The 13,476-nt window shown below is 42.5% G+C and overlaps 1 protein-coding gene across 1 annotated transcript in view; it reads left to right on the top strand.

The window, feature by feature from the left end:
• PGM5 (phosphoglucomutase 5) overlaps positions 1-13,476 on the top strand; it is a 188,365-nt gene that overhangs the window by 153,038 nt on the left and 21,851 nt on the right. The window lies entirely within an intron of this gene.

The following is a 13,476-nucleotide window of genomic DNA, read 5'->3' on the forward strand; positions in this document are numbered from 1 at the left end:
TGAAACAGAAAAATTGCTCTCAAGCATCTATGAGTTTAGACCAGCATTTTCGAAACCACTTGCCTCTCTTGACTGTTCTGCAGTTAGTTGATTGTGGTAACCTCAAGAGAGGCACCTTGTATAGTCCAGTTAAGGAAATTTTGAGTGAGAGTCAAGCGGGTCAAACTCTTCAGAGCCTTGTCCATACTCATGTAAATGATGGGTTCCCAAGTGTTCGGGAAACTCTGGGTTGGACCATGTCCGTGAGGTGCCACTATAGATGCTACCCTGGGCTTCCTCTCTGAGGTTGCTGCATGGCCCACTGTGAGAGGAGGGGCCACAGCTGGTCTGAATTTAAAGTGAAGGGAGGACACTGACACAGCTGGGCTGGCCTGGGTATGGCAGAGCCCCCTCAAGTTGTCAGCACAGAGCTAATTAAAAACTCACTTAAAAAAAAAACTCACTTAGAAAAGCAACAGCACAACCATATCCTCACCCCCGTATTTGTTAAAGCTCCAGGCAACATTATTTAATACCAGAAAGTACCCATTATAATGTTGGGCACTTCCATCTACACTGCTAGCTGCCCCTCCCTGCCTTGGTCTCTAGTTCAGCCTGGGTTTTGAAGCAGAGTCCTTGAGGAAATGGTTCCTTGAGATGAAACCATTGGTTACATCTGCAATGCTTCTTTTTTGGAGAAGTAGAGAAGCAAAGAAAAACTCACTGCTTCTCAGTGTAGAGTTGCTCAGAATTTTCAGGTATAATTTGCCAAAGTTGCGCCATGGATGGAATAAGATACCAGGGAGAGTTATCTTTCTTTGTAAGTAATTTAGTGGTGTTTGTTTTTGTTTTTAATGGTATCTTTCTTTGGAGGGTCTCAAAGAACTTGATGAACATGGTACCATAGAATCTTACACCTGACTCTGTAACCAGTGGATCTATCTGGAGTAAAATTACCCCAGATGGGGAAGGAGAGGCCTGTTGTCAGGGTCACTGAGAGTGTGAAGGGGCAGAGCACAAAGCCAGCATCGAGACTTGGGCCTTTCCTTCTCAGGATCCCAGGCTCTCCATGCAGGGATGTGCCACGTTCTGCCAACATAATTTGTTACTGAGTACATTTCACCCAAGATAGTACCAAATCATGCAAGAATTGGAGGCTAACACTGTCTTTCCATATAAAACTCTTCTACATCTCATGTTGGGAAGTGAGATTAAAGCAAGGGCCTGAAAGTCCAGAGCTACGTACAGGGTGAGGAATGATATTCCTGGCCTCACCAACTCTGACTCACTCTGATTCGAGGCTATTTTTTCCTCAACATTCCTTTCCCTATTTGCACGGGGTAAGTGGTTATGATGTTTGCTTATTTTTATTTACCTTTGCACTAACTGCAGAAGTATGATGTCCAGGCCATTAGACACATGTAAAAATACCCTATACACATATGAGTCTCTCTCTGAGGTGGTCCCCAAAGGCCAAGTGGTACCACTTTTTTTTAAGATTTACTTTGAAGTTGAAAACCACCACAGGCCTGCTGCTAGAAGGTTGTGTGGTAAGTATATACTTCAAAAAAAACCATAAGTAATGCTGGTTATAGTTGCCATTGCTGTGTATTTCCCATCCTGTTGGTTTAAAAAGTTTGCCACTTTGTATGGTTGGGAAATCCCTTCATTGATAGGGCTCTTCTTCTGATTGCTGACATTCCTTCCCTTTGTAATCCTAAGTGAGGGTTTTGCCGGACCTAGCTAGGTGGGCCTCAGAATATTTAGCTTATGATCTAGCTAAAAATTTTAGATTAAAATAGAACTCCGTGTTCAAAGACCAGACATCATTGACTCATCATCTTAAGCCGTACTGTGTAATATATTTCAGTCAAGATATAATTTAGACTAAGATTTTAAAAGGCATCTAAACCCCTAAGGAAAAGGAAGCAGCATCTCTCAACAGGCCCACCTGTCTCAATTACTGCTGAACTGTCCGTAGGCATCTAAGTTTAACCACTGGGGGGCCTCTTTCCAGCACTGCTTTCCAGGACCGCCTGCTTCTGCCTTCCAAGAGCCCTGGAAGGAAAAGCCTGCGGTTAACTGTTAACAGAGATCAAAGATAAGGTCTTCTGCTCAAGCTGCTAATATTATTATTGGTCCAGGGCCTGGCAAGGCAACACCAGCTTGTGGTGCTTTCTCAGCTACAGAGACCTCTTCCACCTTTTTATTATTTTTTTAAATTAATTAATTAACTTATATTTGGCTGCGTTGGGTCTTCATTGCTGTGCGTGGGCTTTCTCTAGTTGCTGCGAGCGGGGGCTATTCTTTGTTGCGGTGCACAGGCTTCTCATTGCGGTGGCTTCTCTTGTTGCGGAGCACGGGCTCTAGGCATGCAGGCTCAGTGGTTGTGGCTCATGGGCTCTGGAGCGCAGGCTCAGTAGTTGTGGCGCATGGGCTTAGTTGCTCTGCGGCATGTGGCATCTTCCCGGACCAGGGCTTGAACCCGTGTCCCCTGCATTGGCAGGCGGATTCTTAACCACTGCGCCACCAGGGAAGTCCCTCTTCCACCTTTTTAGCTTGTTCTGACTTAGAGCCCAGAAAGCAGAGAACAGATCGCCCCCCACACACACTCCCACTTGCACTCAGAAGCCCATAAAAGTACCTCTCTGGCCTATAGAGATTTCATTGATAATCTTATTCTAATTCAACAGGTATTTTTGGATGTTTTACCCACCCTAACAAGCTATTTAACAAGAAGACTCCCTTATTACTGTTATTTAACAGGAATTCCCTTTAACTAGCTTATCAGCATCTGGCTCTTCTACTTTGCACATGGATAGTTTCTTTTCCAGACATTTTAGGCACATGTGAACGGAACATGTTTTAAACATTTATACTGTGGTTGCCTTGTGGAAGTATTCATAACTATCCTAGTGATGCAACTAGGAAAACTTGTGATACAATCTATATGCACATAAGTCTCTACTCCTGCGTGTAGATTTTCCATTTAGGTCCTTCTGTCTGACAGTGATTATGCTATTTGTCTTAAGCTGATGTAAAATAATTTCTTATCTACATCAGAAAGTATTTTTTTAAAAATTCTATTCACGTGCACCTAAGAATTGGTGGTGAGGGGAGGAAGGGGGTGGGGAGGGCTCTGATGAGATGCAGAGGTGCTTGCCTTGCCCTCACCCTGTGTCCTTGGTAAATTAGGAAGGAAAGCTTCCAAGGCCTATTTCTGGGAGATTACTTAGTTTTCAAAATACAAGATTACTTTAATTTTACTGGCAATCAGTAGGCCTTCAATGAGCCCTCACACCAGCTGGGAATAATTTGGAAAAGGGATGAGCCAAAAGAATTTAAATTCACAGGTAACCAGAAACAGTCCAGTTATTTCCATTTTCTTTCCCACCAAGCTTATTAGCAGGACTGCTAAGTTCACTTTTTCTTCACCTTCTTTCCTTGTCCCTTTGAGCCTGAGGGTGGAATAGCTAATAAACAATAAAAGCTCCAAAAGGAAAGGGAAGGAGAAGTTTTGCTAAGGCCTGGGATAATCACAGGCTGATAATCAGTTCCCTGCTAATCAGCAGTTGGCTTTGGAACTTTAATTGCAGATTGTAACCGTGCTCACCCCATCCAGCCCCTGGAAGGAGACTGATTTTCTCTAACCCTCCTTACAAATTGAGGGTATTTATGTATGTATTTCTGATAAGCTGTACATAGAACACCTTAAAAACTAATATCTAAGGGCCAGAAGTCTCTCTACACTGGATTCATCTGTGAAACCAAAGGCCATCTGGTGTTTTGTCCTAGCTGTTCTTATTATGACTTTATAATCCAGAAATATAAAGCCCAGAGCCCTTTTGTATTATGCTGGGAGAACATATAATTTATCTTCTAAACCACGATACTTCTGAGAGTGAAAGGGGGCACTGATCCCAGATAAATAGATGGTTACTCTAGCTACGCACCTTCTTGCTCTCTGAGGTCTGCACACCTCTTTGGAGATGGGTTTCTAAGAGCATCAGCAGTATAAAGCCAGTAGTACAGAGAGAGCAGGCCAGGAAGGGAAGAGTTAGATCAGTGGTTCTAACCCAGACTGCACGTCAGAACCATTTGGGGGCCTTGGTGAGGACACCACTCCTGGGCCCACTCTCAGAGATTGACTTTAATTATTCTGCCTGGACCTATAGTTTTTAAAAGATCCCCAGGTGATTCTAATTAGACGAGTGGTCTCAGACTTTAAGGTGTATATGAATCACCTGGAGATCTTATCAAGCTGAAGATTCTGACTCAGGTTTGGGGAAGCCTGGAGAGTCTGCATTTCTGACAAGTCCCAAGGTATATTGTGCCGCTGGTCCAGGGGCCACGCTTTGAACAGCAAAGAGTTAGATGAACTGTGAAGCCCTAAAAACAGGACCTTGAAAAAAAAATTGTAAGGGGGAAATTTGATTTTTATTTAAATATTTTTTCCATTTTCAGAATTAAACTTTTTTTAAAAAAATTAAAGTATATTTGATCGACCTTGAAATCTTTAAAATGGTAGAAGGGGCAACACCTGTTTTTAGTGCCCTTGCAGGCATGGGCCGCTGTCCTCTAGACTTCCCAGTTGCCCACTGGACTCCATGTGAATGTCTTCTAGGGCTCTCCAACCTGATGCCTGCCAGCGCTCTGCTCCCCTCCCCCACCAAACCCTGCTTCTTTCAGTGCCTTCTTCATCTCAGTAAATGGCAGTTTCATCCTTCCAGTAGGTTCGGCCAGAAATCTAAGATTCATCCTTGACTCCTTTCTTTCTCTCCTACCCCACATCCAAGAGCAAATCCTATCAACTTGACCTTCAAAACACAACCAGACTCTAACCCCGTCTTACCATCCCCACCATTGCTACCCTGGGCCAAACTACTGTCCTCTCTAGGTGATTGCAGTGCTCTCCTCACTGGCCTCCTTCCTTCCACTCTTGCCCACTCCCTTGCCCACACCCTAGTCTCAGCACAGCAACCAGAAGACTTTTTTAAAAAACATGTTAGATCACCTCATGACTCTAAAATCCTCCAGTGGCTCCCCAGCTCACTCAGAGAAGAGCCGAAACCCTTACTGTGGTCTCAAACACACCTGGAAATGGCCCCTTTTCTCCCTCTGACTTCATCTCCTACCTCTCATCCTGTTTCTCTCTCCACTCCAGCCATTGTTTGGTGAACATGCCAAGAATACTCTGCCTCATGGCACTTAACAGTGGCTGTTCCCTCTGCCTGGAATGCTTTTCCCTCTGATATCTGCATGGCCTTCCCCCTCACTTCTCAATGAGGGTTACCCTGGCCACTCTACATAAAATAGCCCTCATACCCGAGTGCGACTTAGCTCCCTTGCCCTGCTTTACTTTTCTCCATGGTACATAGTCCCATCACATATATATTTACTTGTTTATTTGTTTTATTGTCTGTCTCCACCCAGTAGAATAAAACACCAGGAGGCCAGTGCTTAGTTTTTATTCACTGTATCCCTAATGCACAGAATACCACCAGGCATACAGTAAATGTCCAGTACAATTTTGCCAAATGAACGAAATGCAAACAGTCCCCGACTTATCATGGTTCAACTTGATTTTTCTACTTTTTGATGGTGCGAAAGTAATAAGCATTCAGTAGAAACCGTACTTCTCATTTTGATCTTTTCCTGGGCTAGCGATATGTGGTCCCACACTCTCTGGTGATGCTGGGCAGCAGCACTGAACCGCGGCTCCCAGTCAGCCACACAACCTCCAAGGAGAACAACCAATGGATACACTTACAGCCACTCTGTATCCCTACAACCGTTCTGATTTTCACTTCAGTACAGTATTCAATAAATTACATGAGCCCTTCAACACTTTATTATAAAATAGTCTTTGTGTTAGATGAATTTGCCCCACTGTAAGCTAATGTAAGTGTTCTGAGCACGTTTAAGGTAGGCTAGGCTAAGCTAAGGTGTTCCGTATGTTAGGTGTGTTAAATGCATTTCTGACTTTTGGTATTTTCAGCTTAAGATGGGTTTATCAGGAGGTTATCCATCGTAAATCAAGGAAGATCTGTATTCAGTGTTAATTACTTTGGAATATCTCACACTGATTATATCACACAGGAAACTGTACTCAGTATGAACCTTGGTGCTACCATCAGGTTTTCTTCTGTGATTGAGGGTTTGAATAAAACCAGTTGTCATTTTTAAGGTCTACAATGTGCCAGGCACCATTCTACATATTGGGTTGGCCAAAAGGTGTGTTCTACATATTGGGTTGGCCAAAAGGGCAAAACATTGTATGGAAAAACCCGGACACACTTTTTGGCCAACCCAATATTTTAGATATATCCATTATTTTATTAATGGTTCTAGTGGACCCCAGAGTAGAATTAGCATCCCGCTTTTGCAAGTGAGTAAACTGAGTCAGGGAACATTCATCCCCACGGGTCAGGTAAGGTCTGGATTGGAGATTCATAGTAGGTCTTAACAAAACCCATGGTTTCCATGGTAACGCTTGAGGTCCTGAGGAGGTCCCGAGGAGAGAGAATTTCTTCTTACCTGTGCTTGAATCCAAGGTTGCACCTGGAGCCTCGGTTCAGTGTTACTTATTGAGAGACTTTTTTCTCACACCAACAACCAATTCTCCGATTCTTAGACACCAACTAGGTGTCCAACAATTCAATTCAGTTGAGACTAACTACGCTGAGTTACCCAGACCCACAGGTTAAGGGCTCAGTCCCACCAGACTGCCCCCACCTCAGACACTAGCTGCAAATAGGCACCCAGGCTCCCCACATTTCCGCCCATTTGACTACAAATTCAGGGGTTCCCATGATACCCCCCTTAGGAGGGAATCATGATAATTTGCTAGGATAATTTGCTTGTCTCACAGAACCCAGACAAGCACTTTACTTACTATTAGTGACTTTTTATAAAGGATGCAACTCGAGGACAGCCAAATGGAAGAGACAGGGCAAGGTACACGGGGAAGGGTGTTCAGAGTTCCACGCCTTCTTCTGGCATGCTGCTGCTGGAGAGCCCTGAGGTCTTCGCCAGCTCAGAAGCTCTTTGAACCCTGTTGTTTAGGAGTTTTTGGAGGTTTCATTACCTAGGCACAATTGATTAAATCACTGAGTGTTCCTGATTGAACTCAATATCCAGCCCCTCCCCCTTCCTGGGACATGGGGGTTGGGTGGAGGGTTCCAATCCTCTCATCACCTGGTTGGTTCCTTGGGCTACAGTCCTCATCCTGATGCTGTCTGGGGGCTCACCAAGAGTCATCTCCTTAACATAAACCCAGGTACGGTTGAAACGGGCTTATTATGATTGACCCTCCTGTCACTCAGGAAATTCAAAGGACTTTGGAAGTTCTGTGCCAGGGACAAAGACCAAATATATTCTTTATTATACTGCACTTATAAATGTTGATAACGGTGAGTGCTTTGAAAACAACCAGTGTTCTCCTCCTTAATTTGAATTAGTGATGAATAGGTTATTAAAAATTATTAAAAGAATAATGTTATAAATACATACCGGTTATGTTTTATAGCTAATAGGGATCTAAAGTAAGAGGTTAAAAAGTTGGAGAATAAAGTTAGATATTGAAATAATGGGCGTGATGTGGAAAACTTGGAAATAGAATGGAATTCAGAAGTGACATAAATGGACATTCACTTTGGCATTCAATTTTCTTAACAAGATGAAAAAATATATATGTATATTATGTATACATATGTGTGTGTTTATGTATGTATGTGTTTGTATATTTATATACATATACGCACATATATACACATAGTTTGGGAATCATACTACACAAATATATATAAAAAACAGTATGTCGTGCCGCGGAGCAACTAAGCCCATGCGCCGTAACTACTGAACCTGAGCTCTAGACCCCGAGAGCCACAACTACTGAGCCTGAGTGCCTCAACTACTGAAGCCCGCACACCTAAAGCCTGTGTTCCGCGACAAGAGAAGCCACTGCAATAAGAAGCCCGTGCACCGCAACGAAGAGTAGACCCCGCTCAGCGCAACAAGAGAAAGCCCGTGTGCAGCAACGAAGACCCAATGCAGCCAAAAATAAATAAATAAATAAATTTATTAAAAAAAACCAGTATGTCGTATTCAAAAAGAAAACCAGCACACAGATGTATTAATAGCCATACATGCAAGGAAAACCATGAAATACCTCATTTTTCTCCTCGGAGTTCAGTCTGTATTGCTGTAGTTTGGAGGTATGGGGGAGGATGGAGTGATGTAGAGAGAGTTGAGAAGAACAGCACGTGGTTAAAGGGCTGGGATGTAAACTCTGTGGCCAAGTTGAAGAGCTGGCTCATTTTGCTTGAAAGAGAGGCGTGACCTGGAGGTCTTCAAGAATTTAAAGAATAATGTGATGCAGAGAAAGATGACCAGCTGTTCTCCATAACTGATGAATATGTAATTTGAGGAAATAAATTCAAGCTGAACTGGAAGTGATTCAGATTGCCTGTTAGAACAATTTCCCAACTTAAGATGGCTGGTTTGTGCTTTTCTAGAAGTCTCCATGACCACAAAGATTCAAATAATTTTTAAATATGGGCAAGGGTGGAAGGGACAGAGAAACATAACATTTCAACGTATTCTTCAGCCTAAAAATTTTGGTTCTGTGATTATTACTTTTAAAAAAAGAAAGAAAAGAGACAAATTCTGGTGAGGTGGGTTAGATTTCCCTCTAGTGGCCTAGAAAGGAATTTAGTACAACTGTTTTCACAAATCAGAGTCACTTGGAGCTGAATTAAAATTGAGAAAGAAGCAAACATGTATGGGTTTTCTTTATTTCTACTCATTTAGGTGAATTGCCCCTTAAAAAAAAAGACAGGGCAAACAGTCCTTATTTTTCTCACTTGGATATTGAAATCTGGACTCACGCTCTGCTATTACTGTGGATTGTTTTCCCTGGAACTGAGAACCTTTCCTGGGATGGTCATCTGATGGTGTGTGATAAACTCCCTTGGGCTGGGAATTTGGCAGGTGTTTCGAAGGGGCTAGTGACTGTTGCAGCCTGGGGCTGTTTAGGGTTTTGATGACAATGGGCCTTTCCCTCGGCCTCTGCTGGGATCACAACTCCCTTTAAGGTACCGAGTGTGTGCTGGCTTGGGACAGAGACTCAACCTGTCCACCCACACTGTGGACATTCTAGGACTTGTGGGAAAGCGTGTGCCTTGATGACAGCTGGCTGTCACTCATGTCAATCCCACAAATAGGGCCCATCTTAAATCCTCCTTTTTTTGCAGTATATGCAAAAAAAGACCCTTGCTCCAAATCTTGTCAGACTGTCTTGATATTGCTAATTTATCCCAAGAACCTAGTGGTCTTAGAAGTAGAACAGCTAAAAGTCGTGCCTTGATCCTGGCTCTGGGTCAATTTTGAATTAAGGTTTACAGACCCAAAGCTCTGAAAAAAAATTATATTTCCTCTCCCCACATCCCCGCGTGTCATTCAAAATAAAAACAAAATCAGCTTTACAAATAAAAGTAAGGAAATCTAACAAAATTTTGGTATTTTTTTTCCTTACAAGGCTATTTATTTTGGTGCTTCTGCTTTATTGTGCCCAAAGCACATACTTAACTAGCTATTGGTTAACCTAGAGTCTTGCTGGATCTTGTTTACTCAGCCTGAAAAGGGAGCATGAATGAATTTGCCTTGGTCACACAAGTACAGAGGGTCACTGGCCATAACTCCTCTCGCCAGATGAATGGGCTTGACAAGCTGTGGCCAGCACAATCTGGCTTTCCCAGCATCCTCTTTGTTCCAGCCCAGACGCACAGCACAACCAAGTTTCCATGCCTTTCAGCAGAAAGCTACTGAAGGCTCATAGGCTGGCGGTGATTCAGGCTTTCTTTGAATCAGTGCCCTTCTTTGGTGGATAGTAAATCCTTTGCTTTACTCATAAGTTAAGAGTGTACCTTGGCAAATAAACACTGATGGTGAATCTTGAGATTGCCTGTGACATTCAGAAGAAGGCTTAGGATGAGACCATGCACTGAAGCAGCCTGAGGAGGAGGAGGCATTGCCTGGGTTCCCCAGCACGGTCACACTTTTTTCCCATGATGAACGCAGGATCTGGGCAGTTAAGGTGAGGAATGTGGCTCTTTTTAGCTCTCCTATCTGCTCTTGGCTGATTTTAAGTTTGATGCCCTAATCCCCAAAAGAGAAACCCTATTCAAGATGCAGGTGGGGGAGTTCCGCATCCTTTGTTTTTGCTTCCCAGGTTAAGTTGGGAGGTATGACACAAACTTCAGGAGAGCGGCATATCAATACCAGAATGCTTCAGCCTTAGGCAGGAGGAAAAACAATGAAGGGTTTATGAAACTCTTGTTTTACTGTTTTTTGTTTTTGTTTTTTTAGGGGAGGAGGGGGTGGTTGGTTGGTTGGTTTCATTTCCAAGCATTTTTGTCGGTAGAAGTCATCATGTAAGGCATTGTTTGGTAGGTATTCGAAACTTAATTATAGGGGCACGGGAGGTAGATGAGGCTATAAGAGTGTTTTAAAATGTAGGTTTTATTATTATTTGGGTGTGGTGAGGCCAATAGGTGGGGAGAGGATTGTCATTGAACAGGTAGCTTGTTACTCACCATTCCCAAGAGTTGGGACAAGTCATTCCATGCAGTGCCACGGGGGGCAGAACCAGGGTTGGTTATGAGGCAGAAGGAATAGGGGAAAATGTAGGTAAGAGCTTTTATTGTGGTTTCCATGGAAAGGAAGAAGGGAGGCAGGGTTCGTAGGCTTAGGATTAGCTAGTTTGAATAATTTCAGCGGGCTCTGGGGCATAGGGGCTTCCTATGTTCCTAGTTGTCTGGTACCTGGCTCTGGGGTGATTAGGGCTGGTGGATAGTGGTCTGAGTGTGAGAGCCCAACAAAGGAGGTGCTTGGGGAGTGGGCTCTGGATTCGTTGATCTAATTATAAAAGGGGGGGCTCCCAGGAGAGCTATTTGCTATCTCTAGAAATTAGCTAATCCTGAAGGAGCGGTCCCTTCCAGTGTCAGCAAGGTCCCAAATGTCAAAGCATCAAAATGGAAGACATGCTTAATACAAAGAGGAAGAAAACACAGTGACTTTTTCAGGTGAATAAAACTGTGGGGGCACCAAGATTTTGCTCTTTCCATATACCGTTGAGGCCATGTGGCCCACATTGAAAGGTTGGGCTTTGGAATCCTACATCCTTGGTCTTGAGCCCTGGGTCTGCTATTTTCCAGTTCTGTAATCTTGGGCAACTTAATTTCTGTAAACTTCAGTTACTTTATCAGTCACATGAGGATAAAAATACTTTTTATTTCATAGGGTTATTGTGATGATTACATGAAATAATTCAGTTAAAGTGTTTTGGACAATGCCTGGTACATAAAAAATGCTCACTAAATGCTTCTTGTCATTAATAATTTTGTTCTTGCCATTATTTTTATTAATAGCAATGTAGACCAGAGTTTTGATCATATGAGGATCAAAAAGTCCCAAACTAACTAGCAATTTGTTTTATAATGGAATTAACCTGTCTTGTCTTATCATCTTCCATTAAATTCTCTGAGGGCCAACTGGATCTATGGGAGATATCCCAAGAGAACTGGCAGCTTTTAAAGATGTTGGTCTTATAAGAGGGTGCCGGGGCCCTGTGACACGATGTTTTAGTTACATAATACTGTATTGAAAGGTTCAAAAATGAATTTGAAATTCTCTTCCTGTCTCTGCATTCTCCTTTCCTTTTCTCACTCCACCCGTTATTTAAAATTCTTACATCCATGGAGCTAGTGGAACAAATTTGCTGCCCTCCTGGCTTGAAGCAAGAGGTACTGAGTTGGGGTTGTTCAATAATTCTGTTTTATCCAAGATAATGTGCCATTGGTTGGTTGTTCCCAACTCATTTGCCAGAGAAAAAGTATTTAAAGACTAGGGTAGGTGTGAGATAGAGAGAGGAGTTCTGGAGTCTCTGTTGCTTGTTATGAGGCATGTGCTTGCTGGCTTCAAAGCATTAAATGCAAAAAATTAGTCCCATGAGTTGGAAGATTGGGATTGACATATACTATTTTATACTATATATAAAATAGATAACTAATAAGGACCTACTGTATAGCACAGGGAACTCTACTTCATACTCTGTAATGGCCAATATGGGAAAGAATATAAGAAAGAGTGGATATATGTATTGATATAGTATAACTGATTCACTTTGCTGTACACCTGAAACTAACACAACATTGTAAATCATCTATCCTCCAATAAAAATTTTTTAAAAATTAGTCCCATGGAGTAGGTGTTAGCAAGCTTTTTCTGTAAAAGCCAGATAGTAAATACTTTAAGTTTTGCTCGCTGTATTAGTTTGCTAGGGCTGCTGTAACAGTCCGACAGACTGGGTGCTTCAACAACAGAAATGTATTGTCTCACAGTTCTGGAGACTAGAAGTTCAAGATCAAGGTGTTGGCAGAGTTGGTTCCTTCTAAGAGCTGTGAGGGAAGGATGTGTTCCAGGCCTCTCTCCCTGGTTTGTAAATAGCTGTCTTCTCCCTCTGTCTCTTTATATCATCTTCCCTCTGTGTGTACCTGTGTCCAAATTTCCCCCCTTGTAAGCAGACCAGGCATATTGGAGTAACGCCCACCCTCATGACCTCATTTTAACTAGATTGCCTCTTTCAAGACCTTATCTCCAAAGGTTACATTCTGAGGTACTGGGGATTAGGACTGGAACAGCTGAATGTGGGAGTGGGGGACACGAGTCAACCCATAACACTAGTCATATCATCCGTGTTGCAACTTCTCAACTGCCACTGTAGCATAAAAGCAGCCACAGACAATACATAAATGAATAAGTAAATTTATTTATGGGTATTAAACTTTGAATTTCATGTAACTTTCACATGTCACAAAATATTCTTCTGATTTTTTTTTCAATGATTTAAAAACGTAAAGGTAAGTCTTAGTTCACAGGCTATCCAAAAACCAGGTGGTAGACCAGACTTAGCCCGAGGATTCTAGTTTGCTGACCGTGGCCTTTTCGAACATTATGCAAAATTTCTGATTACATTCAGGGAAGCATACATCCGAATGAGTTTGGCTCAACAATACATTTTGTAAAAGGTACAATTACATTCGTATTCACATGTGTGTTTATACAGAGAGATGAATTTTAACGTTTTCAAAACAAGTATCAAATATCCCTGGAAATCTCCAAAATTGGCCTTCTGAGATTGAATCCCCAGCTTTTGATGGCAAGAAAACCTGAAAGGAAAATGTCTTCGAGCGTGTTTGTTTCATGAAATCGAATTCCTTTTTCAGGTGTTTGGTTTCTTATAGGAAGGATTCCTTCTTTTTTCTATTTAAAGCAATTGCTTACAGATGATTTTCAGATGAGCAGCACTAGAGCTATGTTGGAAGACAAAGGAGAACTATTCAGGAGGAACTCGTGGATAAATGGTATGAAAAAAGAAAGGTACGAGAGAGAGTCCTGGACAGTACTTAGAACGCGTGGGCAGCAAGTGTGGGCCAT

The sequence above is a fragment of the Balaenoptera musculus genome, chromosome 6 (assembly GCF_009873245.2).
Source record: "Balaenoptera musculus isolate JJ_BM4_2016_0621 chromosome 6, mBalMus1.pri.v3, whole genome shotgun sequence".
Taxonomy (NCBI): domain Eukaryota; kingdom Metazoa; phylum Chordata; class Mammalia; order Artiodactyla; family Balaenopteridae; genus Balaenoptera; species Balaenoptera musculus.